Source organism: Mus musculus, chromosome 8 (genome assembly GCF_000001635.26).
Source record: "Mus musculus strain C57BL/6J chromosome 8, GRCm38.p6 C57BL/6J".
NCBI lineage: Eukaryota > Metazoa > Chordata > Mammalia > Rodentia > Muridae > Mus > Mus musculus.
In genome coordinates, this window is record NC_000074.6 from 128627744 (window position 1) to 128652684 (window position 24941).

The 24941-nt window shown below is 42.6% G+C and overlaps 1 non-coding gene and 1 pseudogene across 1 annotated transcript; both read left to right on the plus strand.

The window, feature by feature from the left end:
• On the plus strand, positions 6165-7381 carry Gm9204 (predicted gene 9204; annotated as a pseudogene).
• Gm26002 lies at positions 23254-23360 on the plus strand. The gene has a single exon (XR_003947642.1). It is a non-coding gene; the product is annotated as a U6 spliceosomal RNA (small nuclear RNA).
• The last annotated feature ends 1581 nt before the right edge of the window (positions 23361-24941 follow it).

The window sequence follows — 24941 nt, forward strand, 5'->3', positions numbered from 1 at the left end:
CATCTTATAATGGCAAATGTGAGGGCGGCTCCTCACAGATCCCCCTTTTCTTTTAATAAGAGCAATAGGCCACCCATATTAATGAGAGTGGAGATAGAGGTCAAATCCCCAGTGTGCAGGTAAAGGAGCCGTACACATAACCTCCTCCCAGGCTCATCACCCAGAGGGGTCCTGGTCTGGTCCCGTGTTGTTTTTCCTGGGGGAAGGACACTTGAACACTCAACCTTCTTGAAAGATGACATGTCTCCCTAGAATAGGCTCATATATGCCGCAGAGCCCTTCTACTGCAGTGCTTAGCCGTGCAACTCTCTCAGGCTGCTGAAGCACACTCACTCTATCCCGTGCAATGAGACTAGCCTCGTGGGGTTTAAGAGCTGAGTGGCCAGCGACCTATTGCTTAAGCATAGATAACTATATATCAGGGGAAGCACCATGTTCTAGTCCTGCAAGCGCCTGGGCAATAACCACCTTGTCTCTCCTAGTTTGGGCCTTAAGCTTACAGACCAACCAAAGAAGCAACACTAATCCACAGCGAAGTGTATCTCCAAATAATCTCACCCCCACCCATTCTTTAAAGAAGGAAAATGCTGAGGAGATCCAATTGGGTAATCCTTTGATCAGGGACAGGTCCAAGCGCTTGGAGTTGACCTGAATGATGGCAAGTCTCAATTCCCGAAGGGTCTGTTCAAATTCAGCCGTCCAATTCTGTAACATATACTGAGAAAGACCTTTTAACAAATTAGCTGCCCTAGTAAATTTCTCATACTGAATGGAAGTAACGCACAATCCCGGAAACTTTTATTCACATCCCAGCCACTTCTAAAAGATTTACTGCATTGACCACATAACAGGAATCTGACACAATATTAAGGGGTTCTAAAAAGGTTTTTAAAACTTCTAAAACCACTAAACATTCTACCACTTGAGGTGAATTTTCATTATATTGTTTGGATACCACTTTACCATTAGCCACATAGGCACCTATACCAGTTTTTGATCCATCAGTATATACCACAATCCCATTTTTAAGTGGGTTTCTTACTGTTATTTGTGGAAACACAACAGATTGATTTTGGACAAACTGTAAAAGTGGATGTTTTGGATAATGGTTATCTATTTGTCCTGAAAAGGAGGTAACTAAAACTGCCCAATCATTAGATATTAGGTGATATGGGCTCTGTCCTTCCTTGCTCTTGACGTCCTAACCCTTTTCCTTACAACCAAATAGGCAGAATCATTTCTGGAGGAGCCCATTTTCTTTATCTCAGGTCCTGCAAATTTCTCCCTGGTATTATCAGGGAGGAGCAGCAGCTGAGCCATCCTATCTCCTTTGCTAATAGAAAAAACGCCCTTGGGGCTTGAGCACAGGACCTGTATTTCAGGGGAATGTTGACAATCCATAACTCCAGGGTGGACTACTAAGCCCTGCAAGGTGAGTGAACCCCGGCCGAGAATAAGGCCCATGGTTCCAGGGGGCAAGGATGGTATAGGCTCCACCCTTGTGGGTCTTCCTGGGTCGCCTCTCTGACTGCGGAGGAAGGAGTCTGCCCTTTATATCCCTCACAGAGCGACACTGGTCGGCTCTATGATAACCCTTGCCACACTTAGAGCAAAGAGTGAGAGTTCCTCCCTGTTTATCTGGAGCTCTGCAATCTTTCTTAAGATGCCCAGGCTTCCTGCAATTAAAACATGTCCTCCGATCATTTCTGCCCATGGAGCATTTTTGGGATTGAAGGATGGCAGCCGCTAAGCCTGCATTGGTGAGAGGTCCCCCAAGCTCCCGACAAACCCTGAGCCAGTCTTGTAAACCTTTGTTCTTTCTTGGGGCTATGGCTGCTCGGCATTCCTGCGTGGCTTGCTCATAAATGAGTTGTTCTACCAGAGGTGCGGCTTGCTCTGAATCTCCAAAAATACGCCCTGCTGCCTCTGTCATTCTGGCCACAAAATCTGAGAAGGACTCTTGTGCACCTTGAGTAATCTTGGTCAACTGCCCACTTGCCTCTCCCTTCTTAGGTAGTGCTTTCCATGCCTTAACAGCAGCAGCTGAGATCTGAGCATATGCTCCCCAATGATAATTTGTCTGGTTAGCAGCGTGTTGTCCCTGACCTGTAAGTAATTCAAAAGTCCACGTTCTCTGATCCCCTTTCATGGTGGCATTGGCCCTTGCCTGCGTCTGGCAGGAGTCCTGCCACAAGGCTTTCCACTCAAGATACATTCCCATACTGGGGGCTACAGCTTTTACTACCGTCTGCCAATCACCAGGAGTCATAGCGTGATTCGCAAGCCTTTCCACTTGTGCTATAGTGAAATTAGCACTGACTCCATAGTTACGGACCGACTCGGCAAGCTCTTTAATCTGTATATACGCTACCGGAGCGTGGACACGCCCACCCTCGGCTCCTTCAAAGATCGGAAATGCCTGTTGTATTTTCCTTTGTTCCTCCTTTGGAATGAACGAGCCTGTGCATTGCCTCTCTGTCCATTGCCTCTCTGCGCAGGGCTGATGCACTACGCAGGGCGGGGGCTCAGCATAGGGTGGAGGTGCACTATGACCTTGAAGCCGACTGCCAAGAGGCCAAGCAGCAAGCTGGCCTTTGCCAGCCGCTTTTGGCTTTTTCCTTGACCGATTAGCTCGCATTTTATCTGGCTGGCACTTTTCTCTCTCATAACGAGCTGTTTCCTCCTCCAAGTCTGTTTCTTCAGAGAAGCTAAATTTTTTATCTGATTCAGAGCTACTAAGAACTAGCTCCCCGAGCCCATCCAGCGATGAGCACAGGCTCCTTCTCCTAGAGACCTCCGCTAATTGATCTTTCTTCTTTTCCCTTTTCCCTCTTTTCCTTCTAATCTCTCTCCAGGTATTCCTACCTGACCTTAACTTTTCCTCGGGTTCAAGACCCTTGGAAAGGCCTGTATACTTATTTTGTGCACCATGTTTCCTCTTTGCTCCTACTCTCTCTCCCCGCTTTACTTCTGATAGATTGACTTTAATTTCGTCTAGAATTCGCCCTGCCTTAACCACTTGTTGACATGTGAAAAGGAACAAAAGGGCTTCTAACACTAGACAAAGTTCAAGGCCAAACATACCTTGTAAAGCTATTTCCCACTTTACTTCTGATAGACTGTCTTGAATTTCGTTAGAAAGTTCAAGGCCAGGCTTACCTCGTAAAGCTATACTCACTGGTACTCTCGTTCCCCAGCTGAAAAGTTCTGAATTCATGCAGTTGAATCCTTCTTAACAGTCTGCTTTACGGGAACCTTTATTACCGCGACCCGCAGTTCTGGTTCTGGAATGAGGGATCTTCCTTGCGCCGGTGAAACTCCCGTCCCGAGTTTCCTCCCGGGTTTTTTCTTCCCGGATTTTTTCTCGTCCCGGAATTTCTCGTCCCGGAATTTCTCGTCCCGGAATTTCTCGTCCCGGAATTTCTCGTCCCGGAATTTCTCGTCCCAGGTCTTCTCGTCCCGTCCCGGGTCTCAGCACCAATTCTTAATAACGCGTTCTCACGCCCGGCCAGGAAGAACACAGCAAACCAGAATCTTCTGCGGCAAAACTTTATTGCTTACATCTTCAGGAGCAAGAGTGTAAGAAGCAAGGCAGGAAATGGCGAAACCCCATCCCTTTTTAAGGAGAATTATCCTCCACCTAGGACGTATTACTCCCTGATTGGCTGCAGCCCATCGGCCCAGTTGTCATCACGGGAAAGGCAGAACACATGGTGGGAAAACTGCCCCTGCATGTGTGCAGACTATGTTTACCACTTAGAACACAGCTGTCAGTGCCATCTTATAATGGCAAATGTGAGGGCGGCTCCTCACATGTGTGTGTGTGTGTGTGTATCCACTCATATTTGTCCATGTGGAATGTGTGTGCATGTGTATGTAGAGGCCAGAGATGACATTATCCTTCCTTGATGTCTCCTCACCTTTTTGGGGGGAAAGGGTCTCTCACTAAACCTGGATAGTTGACTACCAAAAAGGAACTCATCTGACTCCACCATCCCCTCCAATGCTGGGGCACAAGATCTGCACATCCATGCCTTACTTGTATGTGGTTCCTGAGCAATGAACTCAGGTCTTCATGCTTGCTCAGCAAACATCCACTAGTAAGCAATGTCTCCAGCTCAAAATCTAGAGCTTTATATTGTTTTGTTTAGTTTATAAACATTTCTGGTAAAACATTACTTCAGGTAAGTTTATGATTCCATCCTTTTTTTTTTGCTTCTTCTTAGAATTAATCCTGTTAATCCAAGATTTACTTGCTCAAAGTTAGCACTCTTTTACAGTAAGACTGTGGTGGTTTGGAAGCGAAATATTTTTCATAGCCTAATCTTTGAACGTTGGTCTTCTATTAGTGATGCTGTTTGGAGAAGTTATGGAATCTTTAGGAGCTGCAGCCTTGTTGGAGGAAGTATATTACTGGAGACAGGGTTTATAGTTTCTTTCTGCTTCCTAATCACACTCTCTGCTTTATGTATGGATAAGCCACGATATTTCTTCTCCTCCTACCATGCATGTCTTCCCTGTCATTATTGGCTTTGTCTCTGGAACTGTAAGCCAATATAAACTTTCTTCTTTAAGTACTTTGCCACAGCAACAGAAAAGTACCTAATACAAGGACTTAAAACTATGTACAACTTTTTAGAGTAGTTATGGACTCTGCACCATTTTCTGTGACCTCAATATCTCAGACTCGTTGTTCTTATAATCACTCTCAAAGAGATCTTTATTTGTAGCTAGTGTGATGGTACCTGGCTGTAAAACAGCACTCAAAAGTCTAAGGCAGGAGATCTTAAATTTGAGGTCAACCTGAGCTACATTAGACTCATCTCAAAAACAAGGAAGAAAAAAGATGCTTGTTATAACAACTGCATGTTTTCTGGAAGGAGATACTTCTTTTATTTGAGAACCCCGTTAGGAATGTAAATTTAAGTGTTTTATTAGCATATGTTAATTCTATATAATGATGATTTCATTATGACACTATCATACATGCTTATCATGTATTTTGATCATATCTTCACTTCTGTTGCCCTCCCTTGTTCCCCTCCAATTCTTACAGTCCTCTTTCCAACTAACCCCCTTCTATGTGTGTGTGTGTGTTTATATGAATTAAATGACTACTGCTTATAGGACCATGAGTGAAGGGTTATTTGAACAAGCATGAGCACCTTGACAGTGTCTACACACCGAAGAAAATGTCTCTCTCTCTCTGCTAGCCACTATTATCTGCCTGTAGATCCTTAGAGATAATAGGATGTTGGTGAGCCCAATATTCTGCAGACCCTATGCATGTCATATCAGCTTCTGTGAGTTCAACTGTGTAATCACCATGTCATGCTTGCAAGACCATGTTACACAGCACATCACCCCTTCCTCTGGGGGGAAAAAGCTTTTCAAGATTTCAAGATCAATTGAGTACTACAATGAGTCTCCTGGTGTGTTTAGTGTTCAGAGCCCTCGAAATCTTTTTGTTATAGATACTTGGAACATTTTTCCAGTGATCTTTATGGTAGTGAAAAACTATAAAGTACTAAAAGGGAAGGAATTGTTAAATTCAAATAACTGCCTGCCTTTTTCCTACTTACTAGTGGTGACAGTTACTATTGATGTCAATTTACAGAATATGGAATCAAGTATCTGGACAAACCACCAGGCACACGGGGATTATTTAGGCTCTGGACATGTCTATGAGGGATTAAAGGTGTAGGAAAACCCACCTATTAGTTGGGAAGGACTGTTGCCTGAGCTTGTGTCTTGAGCTTTATTTAAAAACAGCATGAGCATTCATCACTGTTTGCATCCTGACTGTGGGTGCTTCTGTCACCATGACTGACTGTGGCCTTGAACTGTGAGCCAACATAAATTCTTTCTCTTTTAAGTTGCTTGTGTCTGACTAGGAAGATGACCCAGCAGATGAAGATGCCAGCCACACAAGCCTGGCAACCCAAATGCCATCTCTGGAATCCACATAAAAGCCACATGTGGTAGGGCTCATTTATAATCACAGAATTCCTAATGTGAGGTGGCAAGGAGAGGCAAGAGCATCTTTCCGGAGCTCATAGTCCAGCTAGATCTGGAATACACAGAAAGAAGAAATAAAACAGACAAAACGGGCTCTCTGCTCCTCCCTGTTCCAGAGACAGCCCTATCTTCTTGTGCAGTGCCAGCCTTGTCCCATAGACAAAATGGTGAAGGAAGGTCGGTGTGAACAGATTTGGCCTTATTGGGTGCCTGGTTACCAGGGCTTCCGTTTGCTCTCCACATGGCAAAGTGGAGATTGTTGCCATCAACAACCCCTTCATTGACCTCAACTACATGGTCTACATGTTCCAGTATGACTCCACCCATGGAAAATTCCATGACACAGTCAAGGCTGAGAATGGGAAGCTTGTCATCAACAGGAAGCCCATCACCATCTTCCAGGAGCAAGATCCCACTAACATCAAATGGGGTGATGCTGGTGCTGAGTATGTCGTGGAGTTTACTGTTATCTTCACCACCATGGAGAAGGCCAGGGATCCACTTGAAGGGTGGAGCCAAAAGGGTAATCATCTCTGCCCCTTCTGCCGATGCCCCCATGTTTGTGATGGGTGGGAACCACGAGAAATATGACAACTCACTCAAGATTGTCAGCAATGCATCCTGCACCAACAACTGCTTAGCCCCCCGAGCCAAGGTCATCCATGACAACTTTGGCATCATGGAAAGGCTCATGACCACGATCCATTCCATCACTGCCACTCAGAAGATTGTTGATGGCCCCTCTGGAAAACTATGGCATGATGGCAGTGGGGCTGCCCAGAACATCATCCTTGCATTCACTGGTGCTGCCAAGGCTGTGGGCAAGGTCATCCCAGAGCTGAACAGGAAGCTTACTGGCATGGCCTTCCATGGTCCTACCCCACAATGTACTTGTTGTAGCTCTGACATGCTGCCTGGAGAAACCTTCCAAGTATGATGACATCAAGAAGGTGGTGAAGCAGGCATCTGAGGGGCCACTGAAGGGCATCCTGGGCTACACTGAGGACCAGGTTGTCTCCTGTGACTTCAACAGCAACTCCTACTCTTCCACCTTTGATGCTGGGGTTGGCATTGCTCTCAATGACAACTTTGTAAAGCTCATTTCCTGGTATGACAATGAACAGCAATAGGGTAGTGGACCACATGGCCTAGATGGCCTCCAAGGAGTAAGAAACCCTGGACCACCCACCCCAGCAAGAACACTGAGAGCAAGAGAGAGGCTCTTGGTTGCTCAGGAGTCCCAAGTTGGCCCCCAACACAATTTATCTCCCTCACAACTTCCATCCCAGAACCCCATAATAACAGGAGAGGGAACCCTCCCTACTTTATCCCTACTTTACCATCAATAAAGTTTGCTGCACCCCCCCCCAAAAAAGACAAAATGGAAGTTGAGAACTAGCTTCTGAAAGCTTTGCTCTGACCTCCACAAGTACACTATAGCACACATGTGTTTCCACACTCACAACATTTCTGCATATAGTATACAAGCAGATGAGTAAGTAAGTTGCTTTTGTTAGAAATTTTATCACAGCAACAAGGTAAGTAACTGAGACACCAATGTGACTGGCATCTGGGTAAATTCTCATGATTCTGGTTGATTTCTTTGTTTCTCTGGATCCAACATGGGCTATGTTTACTAAAGATAACATTTGATAGACATGGCTCATCTTTAAGTTCAAGTTTCTACATTACATAAATTACAATTATGGTCTGAACACATTGTACATATTTTCATATATGTTATGTGAAGTTAGGTATAGTTATATTACCATTGATGAGACTCAGTGATAGACCACTTGCCCAATATGCACAGCATCCTAGGTTCCACACCTCCCCATGTGCATACACATAGCTATGTGTACATGTGTATATAAATGGTGTATGTACACATACACTAGGGATAGCGTCTAGGGCTCATCAATGTCAAGCAAGTGCTCTACCACTTTATTTTTTTCATCCTTAATTTTTAAATTAATACACTCCTCTTTTAAGTTAAACCAAGCTAGAACTCTAGAAAACTAACTTTTTAAAAACTCAGTTAAGTCTGAAAGTGGAAAATATCTATGATTTGCCCTCAGAAATAGATCTAGTTTCCTCTGTGGGTACTGATATAAAATTATATGATAAGGTCATCAAATAAAGTAGCTTATACATACGAGAAATATTTTTAAGTCACAAAAATGATATAAGGGAACACATGTGACATCCCATGAAGTTAGGCAGTTTAGCTGCAAGGATGGCACAGTGACAAGAAATTCTGTTTGTGGCAGTTAATCTTCATGCTGCAGGGAGGTGGAATGTGCAGAGAATGTGGCTGAAGAATCCTAGAGATCCACTTTCATATGTCTCATCTGAGCAAACTATTAACTCTCCCTCCTTGTCATGAATCCAAAATTATCTACATTAAGTTTTGTATTCTGTTAAAATCGATACAATGCAATATAAATTAAATGCAGAGGATAATAATCTATGTATTATTCCTACAGCAATTTTAGTTGAGACATTTATTTGGACTTCAATTTTAAACATGTCTGCAAAGCTCTACTCTCAGTAATCCTCAGTGTGGTTAGAGAAAACTATTCCAGCACCCGGGAAACCCATCAGACTGGTCCAGCTTGGAGGTTTAGAGGGCAAACAGGTTGGTTCTGAACTCTTCAGTTGCCCTTCAACTCCATTAAGCAGAATTCCTTATCTCATAACACAAAGATTTTACAAGAGGATTTTATGTGCAGTCTATCAGCATAGCTGCCAAAACGTTCAAATTTATTTTAATAAGGCAGGAGCTTTGGGGCAGACTCGAGGTTTCAAACCCTGATTTTGCATACTCTTCATCTCTCCAGAGTTTCTGACATTTTGTTGATTGGTGAGAACCGTGTGCTGTTCCCTTCAGCCAGCCACCCATTACTTCAAGCCAATGATAATTGCTTAATATGACTAATGTCACATGGGAGGTCACAAGGCTCACCTTGAACCTTCATTCCAGTTCCGAGTGTTTAGAAGGTTAATAGATTGATTTTTGAGCTAAGATGTGATGCATTTACAAAATGGAAGAGAATGAAAAATTTGGCATCACCAATCTCATATAGACTTAAATGATTCATTTGTTACATTTGGACTGTAGCCATGAAATTCATTTGACATATATCACCTAGTTATATTCCATCCAAGACACTGGAAAATAAATTAACGATACATTTTAACATTAGATGACTTTGCCTGTGTGTGTGTGTGTGTGTGTGTGTGTGTGTGTGTGTGTGTGTGTGTGCGCGCGCGCTCCCCAGGTTTCCTTGCCTGATACAGGGATAAATGGAGTGCCTGCTATTCATGTTAAACAGCCTGGACCTTGAGCTTTAGCTCCTGTGTGTAGACTCTGGATCGCAGAGAATTCTCCCTCCACCCTGTCTACTTTTCTGCCTGTGGGTTCCGAGCTTCTTTTTAGTTTCTGGTGTTGAACTTAGAAGTCTCGAGCTTCTCATTGATTGTGCTATCCTAGTGTTGCCAGAACATGGCTCACAAAGTGAAGGCCAGCATTTGCAAAGAGATTCCTCCAAGGCTCAAAAGCCCAGAGCGTGTGCTTCCTTCTTCCAAATGTACAGTCCTGGACTTGAGAATGTGGCTGCATTGGTAGAGTTCTTTCCTGGTTTGCAGGAGCCCTAAAATTCTATATAAGTATGCATAAAACTGGCTTGGTTTACATACCTGTGACACCAGTACTTTGGAGGTAGAGACAGGAAGCTCAGAAGTTCAAAATCACTTTCATCTACAAGCTCTAGTTTGAGGCCAGCCTCAAAAACTCTGCTCCAAAAACAATTGCTGTGTATGGTGCTACACTCCTTTAATTCCTGGACTGAAGAGGCAGAAGCAGTAGGATCTCTGTGAGTTCAAGGCTAGCTTGGTCTATAGAATAAGTTCTAGGAAAGTCAGAGAGCTATTTAGAGAAACCCTGTCTTACAAAAACAAAAAACAAACCAAAAACTACAAAGGGCCTGCAGGATGGCTCAGCTGGCCAAAGGGCTTGCTATGCAAACCTGATGCCCTGAATTTGATTCCCAGAACCCCTCACTGAAGGAGAGAACCAGCCCCTGAAATTGTCCTCTTACAACTCTTAAAAAGTTCAGTTCAATTCAGTTCTAAATATGATGTCTTCATCAAACCCCTCCTGTTGGGGTTCAGGGAGCTACGAAGAAGAAGGAGGGAAAGACTAAGAGCCAGAGGGAATGGAAGACACCAAGAAAATTGTCTTCCAGACACAACAAGACTGATGCACATATGAACTCTCAGAGATTGTGGCAGCATGCACAGGGCCTGCACAGGTTTAAGCCAGAAGGGGTCCCAGCACTGAGACGGGGACACGGGCATGGATTCCTACTCCTAACCAAGCAACTATCTTCAATTGACACCTTAATCAAAGTAAAAATTAGTTTTTCCCAATGGAGTCTCACTAGGTATATAAACATATAAACCATACTTAAAGACAGGTTTCATGGCCAGCATTAGATGGTCAATACAAAATTAATTTAATGATATTTTTTGGTGATGTTTTGTCTCATATTGCTTTGTTTGGGCTTTTTTTTTTTTTTTGGAGGGGGTGTCTTACTAGTCTTTTGCTTATATTTTATGATTTCCAATTTTTTTTGTTTTATGGGTTTTGTTTGTGAGTATGTGTGTTTCTTGTGTTTTGTTGTTTTTCATTCTTAAAATTCTGGTTTGGGATTTCTTTTGTTTGTTTGCCTAATTTTTCTTTTTTCTAATGAGAGAAAAGAAGAATGGAGTCGCACGGGTAGAGAAGAGGAGAGGAACTGGGAGGAGCTGGGGGAGGGGAAAACAGGATCAGAATATATTTATGAAAACAATATTTTCAATAAATAAAATAAAATAAATGGAAAAAATCACTACCACTACCACCATCACCCCCCAAACAAGGGATGTTGGGTAGTTTGTACTATGGCTAAAATGGTTTCCAATGAGTCTTCCCTTAGTTCTTTTGCCTTTCCTGGAGTTCCTGAGACGGAAGTACTGGATTATGGTGTTGAAGATATTATGGCTTTAGACTTTGAAATAAATTGCTTTGTGCATGAGAGTATAATCCTTGGTGTTATACTTTATCCTGGAGAAGCTACTGAGGATGGTGATAATTACTATGATGAAGGTTGCAACTCTTTGCTTTTCTTCCTATCCACTTTATTTCCATAAATAATGACTCTGAGACTAATTATTTATTAATAAATGTTTAGGCTATAGCCTTGACTCTGTTCCCTGGCTAGCTGATATTCCGATAATCCAGTTTATTCTAATCTAAGTTCTTCTACTGGCTACTTACCTTTCCTTAGATTTATGAAACTGTCTTTCTGTCTGGGCAAATCTCCCACTTGATGTCCTGTCTCCTATTTTCTGCCTCAGCTCATTGAACATAAGCTTTTTTATTGACAGGAGATGTTTATGAGAGGTTCTCTCTACAGAAGGTGAAGAAACTTATGAGGCAATGTTTACCAAATGAGAAAAATAGTTCACTATATAACTGGTTGAGAAGAAAGTTGATTTATGTATTTCCTTGCTATGTCCTTCCATTGTGACTTGAGATAAATTTTGGAAAATATGATTTTAGACTTCTACAGCCAAACAGTGTATATATATTTCAATAAATAAATCATAAAAATAAAAAGAAAACTATATTGTAAACAAGAAAGAATTCATAGTTGACATGTTGCAGGTACTCATAAAATATTTGTTAGCCATAGTGATACACACCTACAATCCCACCACTCAGGAGTCTAAAACAAGAAAATCATGAGATCAAAGCCAGTTTGGGCTGCATAAGGAATTCTAGGCCCATCTGCACTATACTGAGAGGGACCCCCCTCCCACCTAAGAAAAGGTTGGAAAATTATCTATATGTGATCAAAATCTAGTGTTGATTTCTTACTCCCCACACAATAAATGTACCATAGTCAAGTGCTGATGACTAAATAAATCTTATACAAATGGATATTTATCTTCCTGAACATTCTCCTCTTTAGTTCTTGACTATGGTATTATAAAATCTCTCTCTCTCTCTCTCTCTCTCTCTCCCTCTCTCTCTCTCTCTCTCCCTCCCTCTCTCTCTCTCTCTCTCTCTCATCTCTCATCTCTTTCTCCTCTTTCTCCTCTTTCTCTCTCTCATGCATTCTCACACACAGAAGTATAATTCATTTCCTTTACTCCACAGGCCTGGCTAAGGGCTCAACCTTTGGTTGACTGGCCTTTATTTTCCTGATCTTAATGGCTCATTTCCTAGTTCTTTAGTTCAACAATGGCTTTCCTTTCCATCCTAAATTGCAAGCAGCCCCTTAGTTATAACTTGTGGGGTTTCCTATGTACTCTGCATTTTCCTGCCCTGGCCTCATTGCCCAGTTGCCTCTTTTCTCTAGCTACGAGTTCAGCAGGTCAATTAATCCAACTGTTCAACTTTCACCTCCATTTAACTACATTAAGGTTTGGTGCAGATCAGACCCATGCAACAGGAAATCCCTATAACAGTTAAAAGCAAGGACCCCAGGTGCTTTTGAAAAGGCTCTGTCACTGGTCCTTAGCATAGACCAATTCCAGAGGAGCCTCCCTACCTGAATCTCACTCACTTGAAGATAGTATCAGGTTCTATTTTTTTTATAGAGATTATGTTCAGGAGGAATGCAGTCTGAGAAGCAGTTTGGGTGCCACACAACTATAATCCCAGCACTCAGGAAGCTGAAGCAGGAAATCAGGAGTTCAGGACCAGCATGGGCTATATAGTATGACTCTGACTCAAGAAACTAGAAACACACACACACACACACACACACACACACACACACACACACACACACTGGGATTAATTGCCATGTACCAAAACAACAAACCAAGTTTTTTTCTTTTTTCTTTTTTCTTTTTTTTTTTTTTTTTTTTTTTTTGGTTCCTGTTTTGAAATTTTTTGTCATCTCTATGTTACAAAATAGAAAATAAAGGAAAATGCTTGTTGTTTGAAATCCATTTAACTCACCACCTCTGAGCTGAAACAAAATCTAGGGAAGACTAAACAATATAAAAAGTATCTGCTTGAATAAAAAAAATTCTTAAACTGCTGTTGTTTTAATTACATCTGTCAATATTCTTCCAAACTCTAGAAAGAGAACGTGGAATGATAGAAAATCCGAAAGCCATGCAAATCCTGGTGGGCTGAGAACTAATCTATTAAACTCACTCCTCATTTATTGATGTATCAATGCTAGTTGCCCTACCCAAGAAGCCCTAGTGCCTTGGCCTGCAGCTCTGAAGACAGAAAAGAAAATGGAAGATTCTGAAGATGAAATGTGACAGGTGGGAGAGGCTAGTTCAAGGACAGTAAAAAAGAGAGGAGAAAGGAAAAGTTGTCTTTCTTGCAGTCAATCCTGTGGGTTTGGGTTTTCCCCCAATATAGTGGCTTAATTTGGTTGCCTCTAAGTTTTTTAACCATAATGTAAAACTCTGTATAACACATAACCCACACAAAGACCACAGGCATACATCATTTGGGCTTTCAAAATTAAAAAGAAATGGGAGAGAAGGAGGGGAGAAAGAGGAAAAGGAGAAAGAACCAAGTTCATCTCTAACTCATTATGTAGCTAAACATGAACTTGACTTCTGATCTACCTACCTCTACTCCCAAATACCAGGATGACAGGTGTCATCAGCCTCCATGCCCCATTTATTCTGTATTGGAAATGGAACTCAGGGCTTTATGCATGGTGGGCGAGCATTCCACCAGCTGAAAGTTGGAACTGTTAAAGCAAACCAACAAGGGACTTGTTTCTCACTTGTTACTATTTTGCAGCAACATCAGTTCGGAAGAACTCACTTACCAGATATTATGATATAGGAACTAAGAAACTAATGCTCAGATGATAGAGCTGGGAGTGACCAGAGAGATGCTATAACTTAATGCCCTCTTGGCAGATGCAGAAACAGAGGGTTCGAGAAGGAAAGAATAGGGAATAGGGATATAGCTCAGTTGGTAAAACACTTGCCAACCATTATGTGTTTTAATCAGTGTTCTATCGCTTTGAAGAGACACCATGACCATGACAACTCTTATAAGGGAAAACATTTAATTGGGGCTTGCTTACAGTTCTGGAGGTTTAGTCCATTGTTATCATAGCTCAGAGTAAGGCAGTACGTGGGCAAACATGGTGCTGGAGAAGTAGCTGAGAGTTTTACATCCAGATTCTAGGACAGCAGGAAGAGAGAGAGCCATTGGGCCTGGCTTGCACAAAGCCCTGGATTCCATTCTCAGCACTACATAAACCAAGGGTGGTGAAGCATGTGTTCAGGAGGGAGAAGCAGGAGGATCAGAAATTCAAAGCCATCCTTGACCACACAGTAAATTAGATGTCAGCCTGAGCTATGTAAGATCCTGTCCCAAAGGGGGCTGGGGGGGAAAAACAGTGGGACTCAGTAGCTCATGCTGGTGACCCTTAGCACCAGGAAGTCAAGCCATCCTGAACTACATAGTGAGACTCCACCACAAAACATGGCTTCCAGCCCACACACCCAAAATGAAGAATAATGAATTGAAAGTCAGAAAGATGGTCCAGGTAAGACCTGGAATTAGAATCCAAGTCTTCTAAAAATAACTGTTTCCAGGCTGATGAGATATTTTAGGAATTAGGAAAGCTTACTGTGCTGGGTGTAGTAATCCCAGCTCTGGGAGGCAGAGGCATGTAGATATCTATGAGCTCAAGGCCAATCTGGTCTACATAGTGAGTTCTAGAACTGTTAGAACTTGGTAGAGAAACCCTACCTCAAAACAAACAGATGAAAAAGCTCCAAAGCAAAACCAAAGCCAAAAAAAAAAAAATCCCACTTACTGCATAATCATAAGGAATAGAATTAGGATCCCAGCAGCCCTATATAAGCCAGGTACTTACAAATTCTGTCTGTAACTTCAGTTCTGAGGGATCCAACACAGTTCTCTAGCTTTCACATATATAGAAGTTCATGTACCCACTTGTACACATGAATATACACATATGCACACAGATAGATGATGATAGATAGATAGATAGATAGATAGATAGATAGATAGATAGATAGATAGATGATAGATAGATAGATAGATAGGTAGACACATATATACATACATGCATGCATACATATATAACATACATATATATGTTTTTAAAAATAATAATAAAATAACCACCTTTCCATTCTGAACAGTTGTCATCATTTAGTGTAGGGGTAGGGAGTGCTGGAAGCTGGGGCTGCCTTCCTACCCTGAAGTTTATAACAAACTGTTTGTCAACCACTAGCTTGTGGTCTCCACACCTTCTGAGATATTTCACAATAGTTGTAAGATGGAAAGGAGATTAATGAAGTGCTTTCCTTGTTCTTGAAGCCAGGTGCTTTCATTTTGAGATCTCTCTCAGAACCCTTTCCTACCCCATCCCACCTAGCTCGCTCTCAGTTTTATCACAGTTATTTTTAAAACATGAAGCATAGTTCATCCTAAGCTGTTGGCAGAAAGCACATGAAAAGCAATGGGGAAGCCCCATGACCAAAATTCAAGTAAAAGTACATATTTGTGTCACTGTGGGCTACCCCTATTAAATTACCTTCCTGTTGTCTTTTGCTGTTTAATTTCATAAGAGTACTCTTCCAGCATTCACCTTGGGCAGAGACTTATGGAGACAACAGAGAATCTTGGCAGAAACTGTTGCCAGGGGGTGGAGAAAATGGATTTAGCTGACAAAAAGCAGAGTTGCCTATTCAGTCATGGGAATCAAAATGAGTTTTCCAATCTTATGTGAAAAGGGAATTTGATGGGGTGGGAAAGGCGAATTGAACATCTGTCTCTGCTGCTGTCCAGTGCCTGGATGCCAATCACTCACTGTCAGGGTCTCCTTACAGTCTTTCAGAGTTGGACCAGCCTAGCTACTCCTGTTTATCATCCTTGGGGTCAATCATGCAACACTGACTGATAGTAAAAAGTCTTAAAAAGCCTGGGGAGATCAGCCAGGAGAGGGCTTGGTGAAGCTCTGAGCTCCTTTAATACAAACAGGAGTGCAGAAAATATTTTTTTATATAAAAGTCTGAAAGTGAACTCCTTTCACTGCCAAAGTTACTGAAGTCAGCTATGCTGCCACCGTGCCACTAGGAAGAGGCACATCTTTGTTTTTTCCTAAGATCCACAACAGGAATGAAAAGTTCTTCTGGACTGTAGCTATTCATTTGCCTTCAGGGAGGTGGAGACATGGGCCTGTTTACTGCGATCGAATCCAGAGCAAGTCCTGGAGATGAGATGTTAATATAAATTCAAGTCTTTTCTGCACTTCTCCCAAGCTTTAGACTGTCTTTCTGCAAATGTATGATGATTCATGCCAGGCAGAATCCTCTATGAGTTTGCTTTTCTCTTTTCCTGTGTGCCAGAACTAACACTCAGCACTGTAGAGAGGACCAGAGCAACAGGCAGAGTGTTGCTTCTGCTGTTCTATTTATCCAGGGACTCAGTGCATCTAGAACATATTTTCAAATAGCCTTCTATGTCCCTCCATATTGTCTCTCTCTCTCTCTCTCTCTCTCTCTCTCTCTCTCTCTCTCTCTCTCTCTCTCTCTCTCTCTCTCTCTCTCTATGAGATAGGGCATTGTACAGCCCAGACTAGACTCAAACTCCCTATGTAACTAAGCTTTTTTTATTTTTAAAACTATTTTACATTGATTTATGTAATGAAGCAGACAGGGCTCATATCACCAAGCACTTGTGAAAGTCAGAGGACAACTCTGAGGAATCAGTTCTCATACCTCCACCACATGGGTCCCAGGGTTCCAACTCATCAGTAAATACCCTTTACCCACTGAGCCATCTTACTGGCCAAACTTAATCTTCTGATCCTCCTGCCTCCACCTCCTGACAGGATTTGGCTTAGTGGTTAAGAGCACCGATTGTAGGTCCTGAGTTCAAATCCCAGCAACCACATGGAATAAAAAACATGCTTAGGAAATAATGCATTATGGCACATTCCTTTAATGCTAGCACTTGGGAGGCAAAGGTAAGCAGATCTACATGCTACACAAAAGCAACACAAAAATAAAACATTTTTTTTACAAAGTATGTTGAGAATGTTTGTATTTGCACACCTAAAGAGATGACTATGTGGTTAAGAACATTTAATACACTTGCACAGGACCTGGATTCAGTTCTCAGCATCCACATCGCAGCTCACAACCATATGTTAACTCCAGTTCCAGGGTAGCCAACACCCTCTTGTGGCCTCTGTCAGACACTCATATGGTATGCATATACATGCAGGCAAAACTCTCACATACATAAATCAAAATAAATTTTTTCAAGATGCAGTTTCTCTCTCCTGAAACTCTCTCTGTACATCAGGTTGGCATTGAACTCTAAGATCCTCCTGTCTTCCAAATGCTCACATTCAAAGTTATGTGCCACTACAACTGACTTAAATAATTTGTTTAACTGAGGGTTTGCTTTGTTTTGAGACAGAACTTTACTCTGTATCCCAAATTAACCTCAAACTTGAGACAATCCTCCTGACTCAGGTGCTCAAGAGTTGGAATTACATGGTTTACTATGTTGTAAATTTTTGGCTGATATCTGGCTTGGCTCTTTAGTTAGACATTGGTATATTTAAGGACTTATAAATACCTATCTCATTTAGTTACTTACCTTGACATGTTTTAGCACAGCCTAGAATCATACAAGCAAACATAAGGAAAGCAAACAGAAAAGATATAACACAACAACTGAAAACCCATTAGTAGTGATGAACTTTGTCCAGGGAGGAAGTTTAGGCCAGGTCCACAGAAAAGAGGTAAGTATACTGGCTGCTGCAGGGGGCAGGGTGAGGAGGAGAGGTGTTTCATACAGGAAATGCCATTTGCAAAAGCCTAGAGGTGTGAATGTATGTGTGATACATTGAAAGAACAGCCAGTAACTCTACTGCAGAGCATGTAATGCCTGAAGCAGAGAAGACAAGCTAGGTCATGAGCAGCAAGAGGGAGCAATGAGTGAGGGCTGAACTGTCTTGTATTAGGATTGGCAGTTCCTCCTAGTAAGATTGGAAAATCCCTAATCTTTACCCCAACTCTTCCACAAGACTTCCTGTGCCTCGTCCTTCAGTGACTTGAGGTGTCATGTTGGGTTGGCACCTAGAGGGGGGCCTCAGAGGAAAAAGGGATGGTGATGGGGGAGAGAATGTGTGAGAGGGGACTGAGAGTAGGCGGGTTATGATGGAGATGTAAAAAGAATTCTTTAAATAATTTGTTTAAAGGTTGTAAAAACCACTGCTTGGCTAAAAAGCTGCCTTCCTCACAGTGTGGGGACATTCCTGGCTTCTCACTTGGATGGTGTTTACCCCCCCATGTGCTTTCCTTAACTGTTTCTTCAAACCAGTTTGTCTTCCTCTTGGGCACCCAGAAAGACCACAATGCCTGCACTCTAACTACATGAAGCTTCATCCCTGAGTTCCAATGAGATATTTCTAGTGAAATGGATACCCCTTCTAGAATCATCTACTGGAGAGCCTCCAGACCCCAAAGCTGGCAAAGCCCAAGGTGGAAGAATTCCAGGTCCCAGAGTCACTTCATAGGAGACTGTGTACCCATAACAATTGGACAGTGACCCGGAGATTAGTGAGGGAGCTTTCCTTGCTGAGAAGCTGGGCATGGGATTTTTCTGCTATAGCATTTAAGCTAGCAGGTAATCTACTGAGTGGGAAAGTTCTCAGAAAACAGGTAGGGGCTAACAAGACATTGAGACGCAGTGTTCGGCGGATAAACACCAATACCACTTGCTCACTTTCCTCTTGAGCTAAGCTCACACCCTCATACTAAACTCTCCTAAGCTCGTTGGTGGCAGACACTCAGCTGTCCCTGACGTCATTCCACCCCTGGCTGACCACTTCCTTCAGAGTACAGGCCAGCTGCATGGAACCAGGCCTTGAGGCAATCTCTATGGGTTCAGTCCTGCTTCCAGGAGAAGACATTTATCCCAATACATGTCCTCAGGAATCCCTTCCAATTTCCCAGCCCTAGGAAAAGAACTGACATCTAGGAAGTAAGAATGCATGACTATGTCTAAATTTGATTAAGACAAATGCTGGATTTCAAACTCAGGACCAGGCATGGAGGGGGTTCTGATGGAGTCGAGGTTTCGGCCTGTCATGACTCACTTTATTCTTCCTCTTTCAAACCTATGATGTGGTGTCTGAGGTGTTTGCCTGACTTTAACCTGACTTATTCTGTATATACATATATTTGTTTAGGAGGCATGTAGTGGGTCTGAGCTCTGTGCTCCCTGGAAACAAGCCTAGATGCAACTGATTGACATTCTTCCACATGAAAAATCAGACCTAGTAGGAAATAAGGACAGGAAGAGCACTTTAGGAACAGGACCCGGGCCTGAGATGGGTGGTCCCCATGTGATTTCTATAGCTGTTTCCCTGACTATGGTGTTTAGCAAGAGCTCAGTTTTATGTGAATCCAGAGAATTCTTCTAGAACAAATACTCCAAGATTCCCTTATATTGTTCTGAGAGGCAATTTATGAATTCCTGGTTAACAGCACAGCATCAATTTAGATAACAGCACAACATCAATTTAGATAGCTCTTGCCTTTTGCTTCTTTCTTTCTTTTCTTTTCTTTTCTTCTTTTGTTTTCTTTTCTTTCCTTTTTTCTTTTTTCTTTTTTCTTTCTTTCTTTCTTTCTTTCTTTCTTTTTTTTTTTTTTTTTGTGAGTCTTATACATCTCAGGATAGCCTCAAACTCACTACACAGTCAAGGACGACCTTAACCTTCCGGCACTCTCACCTCTACCTACCTGTCCAGGGCTAGGATCTCAGGAATGAGTCACCACACCCAGTTTATGCAGTGCTGGGGCTAGAACCCAGAGTTTCACACATACTAGACAAGCACTGTAGCAGCTGAGCCCCAGGTAATTCGTTATTGAAAGAGTCCAGAACTTTATTTCATGCGGTTTTATTGTCATGCTCTAGTCTCCTGCTTCCATTGCTTCACTAGTAACTGTTGAAACCTGAGACAAGAGATAGCTGTGAGTACTTTCGTCAAAATGAGAGCTCTGGAGTCAGAATATGGGAAATGACTCAGTGTTCTGGAGTCAGACTCTTAGGACAAAACACTGACTCTACCTCCAGGAAGGCTCTTGGGTGAGGCACTGAACCTCTCTATGCCTCAGTTTCCTCCTCTGGCTGGAGAGATAGCTGAGGCATGAAGTTTGTATCATCTATAATCATCTATTTCCTTCTCATTTGCAACTGTCCCAGGAAACAGCCTCACCTCATACATTGGTGTTTGGCCATGTGACTTACCCAAATGGCTCAGGAACAGAGAAGACATTTGCTTCCTCCAAATAAATAGGGGATTTCACAGGTGTGGAACATTCTCACCAGCCTCTCATGATCTGACCCCCATGCTGAGGCCATTAGCAACTCCAATAAAGCAGTACCTTGAGTGTGGACAAGGAGACTGCTGGAGCAGATCCAAGATGAGTCAGTAGTTCTGAGAAGGTCCAGAAACATTGTAATTCCCTGAATTGAAAATAGCAAATAAGGGTCACTAGGTGGTGTTGGCACATGCCTTTAAAGGAAAGGCAGGTGGATCTTTGAGTTTGAGGCAAACCTGGCCTACAGAGTGAATTCCAGGACAATTGGTGCTACACAGAGAAACTCTGTCTTGAAAAACAAAAACAACAAAGAGTAAAAGGGTGTCAGACAAGACAACAATTATCTATTGCTATAAGCTCAGTTGTCAGTGCTTGCCTATCACGTACAATGCCCTGGGTTCAATATCTAGCAGCATCTAAATGGTGACCAGGTGTGGTGGTCCATTGTCTGTAATTCTAGCACACTGGAGATGGAGGCAGAAGAGTCATAGTTCTTTTTCTTTTGAGACAGGGGCTCATGTGTCCTAAGTGCTCTGAAATTTCACTATGTAGTCAAGTATGGCCTTGAACTTTCAATCTGTGAGCCATGTCACAGGCTTATTTTTAAACTTCCTGCCACTATTATCATGAACCTTTGTTATCTCATCTGGATGCTAATCTTTTAAATTTGTTAATATTTCTGACAAAATTTATATTTCATGAGACTTTTAGACTCATACATTTTTTTGACAGGGTTTCTCTGTGTTGCCCTAGCTGTCCTGGAACTCACTTTGTAGATCAGGCTGGCCTCAAACTCAGAAATCCGCTTGCCTCTACCTCTGACTCCCAAGTGTTGGGATTAAAGGCGTGCACCACCACTGCCCGGTGAGACTTTTAGACTCTTTGTGATCATTTCATTGGATGTATAATTATAAAAGTCATTTGATATATATTTATTGTTAGATTTCTAGGGAGGGTAAGTGGGGAAAGAGAGAGAGGAATACAGAGAGAAAAAGACTGGGGGTGGGGTACTGAGTCGAATCTAATTGTCCTTCAGACAAGAGCAGGCACAGAGCAGGCGCTGTCTGGAGCTATTAGATATCACATTGCAATAATCTGAGGTAAAAAGCTTCAGTCCTGTGTGACTACCTCAAAGGTTTCCATGGAAAGGGAATGTCTTGCCCTTCAAGAGAGTAGGCTTAGCTAATATGTGACCTTAGCTTTGTGACCAAGCTTTGTGACCAAGCTCGAGGAACAGACACTTGTAACTTATGCTATGTGTCAGGAACACTCTTTCTCTGGATAGGGGTATGAAACTCATGGAACAAGACAGCAGTCAGGCTGCCTGTAATTCTAGGGTGTCAAGAATGGGTGTGGGCTTGAGTATGAGAGTGGGACTTGCCCTGTCTCCAGCCCAATCTGATTAGGTTACCTTAAGGGTCTCGAATCACCAATATATACATTTTCTTGAACCAGTTCAGAGTACTGTACTGCTTTTTTGTTCAATTGCACATGTATAATCATTCTCTTTCAACTCTTGTTAGCTTCGAACAAGCAACTGTTACTTGGTTGGATGCCATTCATGTGGTCCCCTGAATCCTAAGTCCATGTGGCTATGACATTTTCACTTTCCTACCCAGTCATCCTTCCCTGAGATTCAACCTTTCAGGGTCCCAGCCAGGTGCCAGAAAACACACGCCTCCACAGAGAATTTTCTTGTTTGTTTTTGGTTCTAGGTTCCCATCTTTGACCTTGGGCCTTCTAGTCAGGAGCCCTACTACTGGGCTACTCAGGTCCTTTCAGCAGGATTCGATGCATTTATTCTGTACAAGTGAATGCAACACAAGACATTGGACAGAAAATGGATCCATCGTGATGGAGGGATTACATAACTCCCAGTGATTTTTAAAGCAACTGGGAAAGGGACGGAGATGTGACTGAATTGGTGGCATGTACTTTGAAGCCTAGGTTCACTCCTCAGCATCACATGAACTTGGAATGGGGGTGCTTGTCTGGGATTCCCAGCATCCACACTCAGGCTGTGGAAGCAGAAGAATTGGAAGTTCAAGGTCTATTTAACTATGTGGGGAATTCTAGACCATTCTGGGCTACAAAAGACAATGTTACAATAGATGACAGACAGACAGACAGACAGACAGACAGACAGCTGTTTTTCATAGTCTCTTACATGCTGAGCCTAGTTCCCCAGGACACCTATGGCAGACTGAAAAGCAGAGCAGGCATCTGCACCCTTTGCAATCTGAAGGAGTAAACAAAGCAGCTCAGTCTTTAATTAGAGGCCTGTGTAGAAGAATGTCATATCTTCCAGAATATCAGTTAGTGGTTTTCAAAAGGGACAAATGGGTGTGGGCTAGATATGTGGCATAACCACCCAGAAAGAACTGAAATTGCCAGCGCACAACCACACACCCTGATTAAAAATGTGCTGCCAGGCCACTCCCTCAAGCACTGGTTTTAGTTGTCCTCAGTAGCTTGTGTCTACATGTCCAGCTAAAAATAAATGATTCTGCGCAGCACTCTCTCTGTGCCAGTCTGATGACAGTGAGCCAGGAAAGAGCACTGGGCAAGGAAGGGCTAAGCTCCTGGACCTATCACTGTGATGGATGCTCCAGGCCTCAGTATCCTCAGTTAGAGAGCAGGAATAACAACAGGTGCTAGTGATTTAGCTTGGTACAGTGCTTACTTAAAGGGCAGGGTTCTGTTCCTGGCAGTGGATAAATGTGGTGTGGTGGGTACACAGCTGAAATCCCAGCATTTGGGAGGTGGAAGCAGGAGGATCAGAAGTTCAAAGTCATTCTCGGATACACCAAGAATTTGAAATCTGTGCTCGCTTCGGCAGCACATATACTAAAAATGGAATGACACAGAGAAGATTAGCATGGCCCCTGTGCAAGGATGACACGCAAATTCGTGAAGCGTTCCATATTTTTTAAATGGATGCTCACAATCAGTTAATGGATGGATCACAGGGCCCCCAATGGAGGAGCTAGAGAAAATACCCAAGGAGCTAAAGGGAACTGCAACCCTATAGGTGGAACAACATTATGAACTAACCAGTACCCCGGAGCTCTTGACTCTAGCTGCATATGTATCAAAAGATGGCCTAGTCGGCCATTACTGGAAAGAGAGGCCCATTGGACTTGCAAACTTTATATGCCCCAGTACAGGGGAACGCCAGGGCCAAAAAGTGGGAATGGGTGGGTAGGGGAGTGGGAGGGGGAGGGTATGGGGGACTTTTGGGATAGCATGGGAAATGTAAATGAGGAAAATATCTAATAAAAAAGAAAAAAGGAAAAAAAGAATTTGAAATCTGCTTTGGCTACAGGAGACCCTGTCAGAGAGAAGAATGGAGGGAGGAAGGAAAAGAAAGAAGGAGAAAGAAGGAGGGAGGGAGAGAGAGAGAGAGAGAGAGAGAGAGAGAATAATAGCAGCTCCCTCTTCCATGAACTGAGGGTGACTAAAATGAATGCACACCCTTCTTAAGGAAAGCACTATCTTCCTAGAAATGTAGGGGACTGAGAAGAGGTAAATAACACTAGCTGGTGAGTTTTTTACAATACATTTTGTGCTAAATTAGGAAGAAGCCTGTAGAGTAACCATCAACTGTTTGATGGTATTTGCACTAGACTCAGCTACAGAGCGTTTTCTATAGTAGTCTAATTATAGGCAATGCAGATAAAGGAGAGGTTGGATACTGATGGGTAGGAGACTTTGACTGGGGGTGACAGGACTAGCAACAATGAGACAGACTTAGTAACATGGAGTGACTGCAGGAAAGCCAAGCTGTGCAGATTACCCAGGTAATGAGAGACACTGCCTCAAAACATAAGGTGGAGAGTGATTAATGAAGACCTCAACATCATCCTTTGGCCATTTGCTCATATTTGTGTGAGAATGTGGGGAAGGAAGGGAGTTTCACACAGTTTAAACGGCAATGGATCAGCAAGATCAGCCTGTGGGGACCTCAGAAGGAGTGTGGTGCAGTCAGTCAGTCATAGCTAAGAAGAAGCAAATTACCAAGCATCTATAAACGAAGATAAGCAATGATAGGAAATAAAACATGAAGAGGTAGGGAAAGCTGGGGCTGGACACTTCCCAGAGTCACAGCATTCACGTGGCATTGAACAACAAGAAACTTAAAAGACCAAATAATTAGCCAAATACAGGGGTTCTGAGGCAATCACTCAATTTGAGCCCATGTGACAAAAAAGAGTTCACATTCTCTAACTGGCTTTCTGGAACCTTCGTACCTTCTGCTCTTTATTTTGCAGTAAATGTTAAGTGGTATGTCTTTTTGATATCTTGTTTTGTTTGTGTAACTCTAAGTTTGCAAAGGACAGTCCTCTGTAAACTTTGCCTCATTTTAGCTGGCGCCTAGCTCTCTTGAGTTTTAGTTCCTTCAAGATGCAAATCCAGCTAAGCACACTAGAGGGCAGACAGCCACTTCTTCTAGATCACATTCCAAAAAAAGAAAAGGAAAAAAAAAAAGGGAAAAAGGGGTGAAAAAGAAA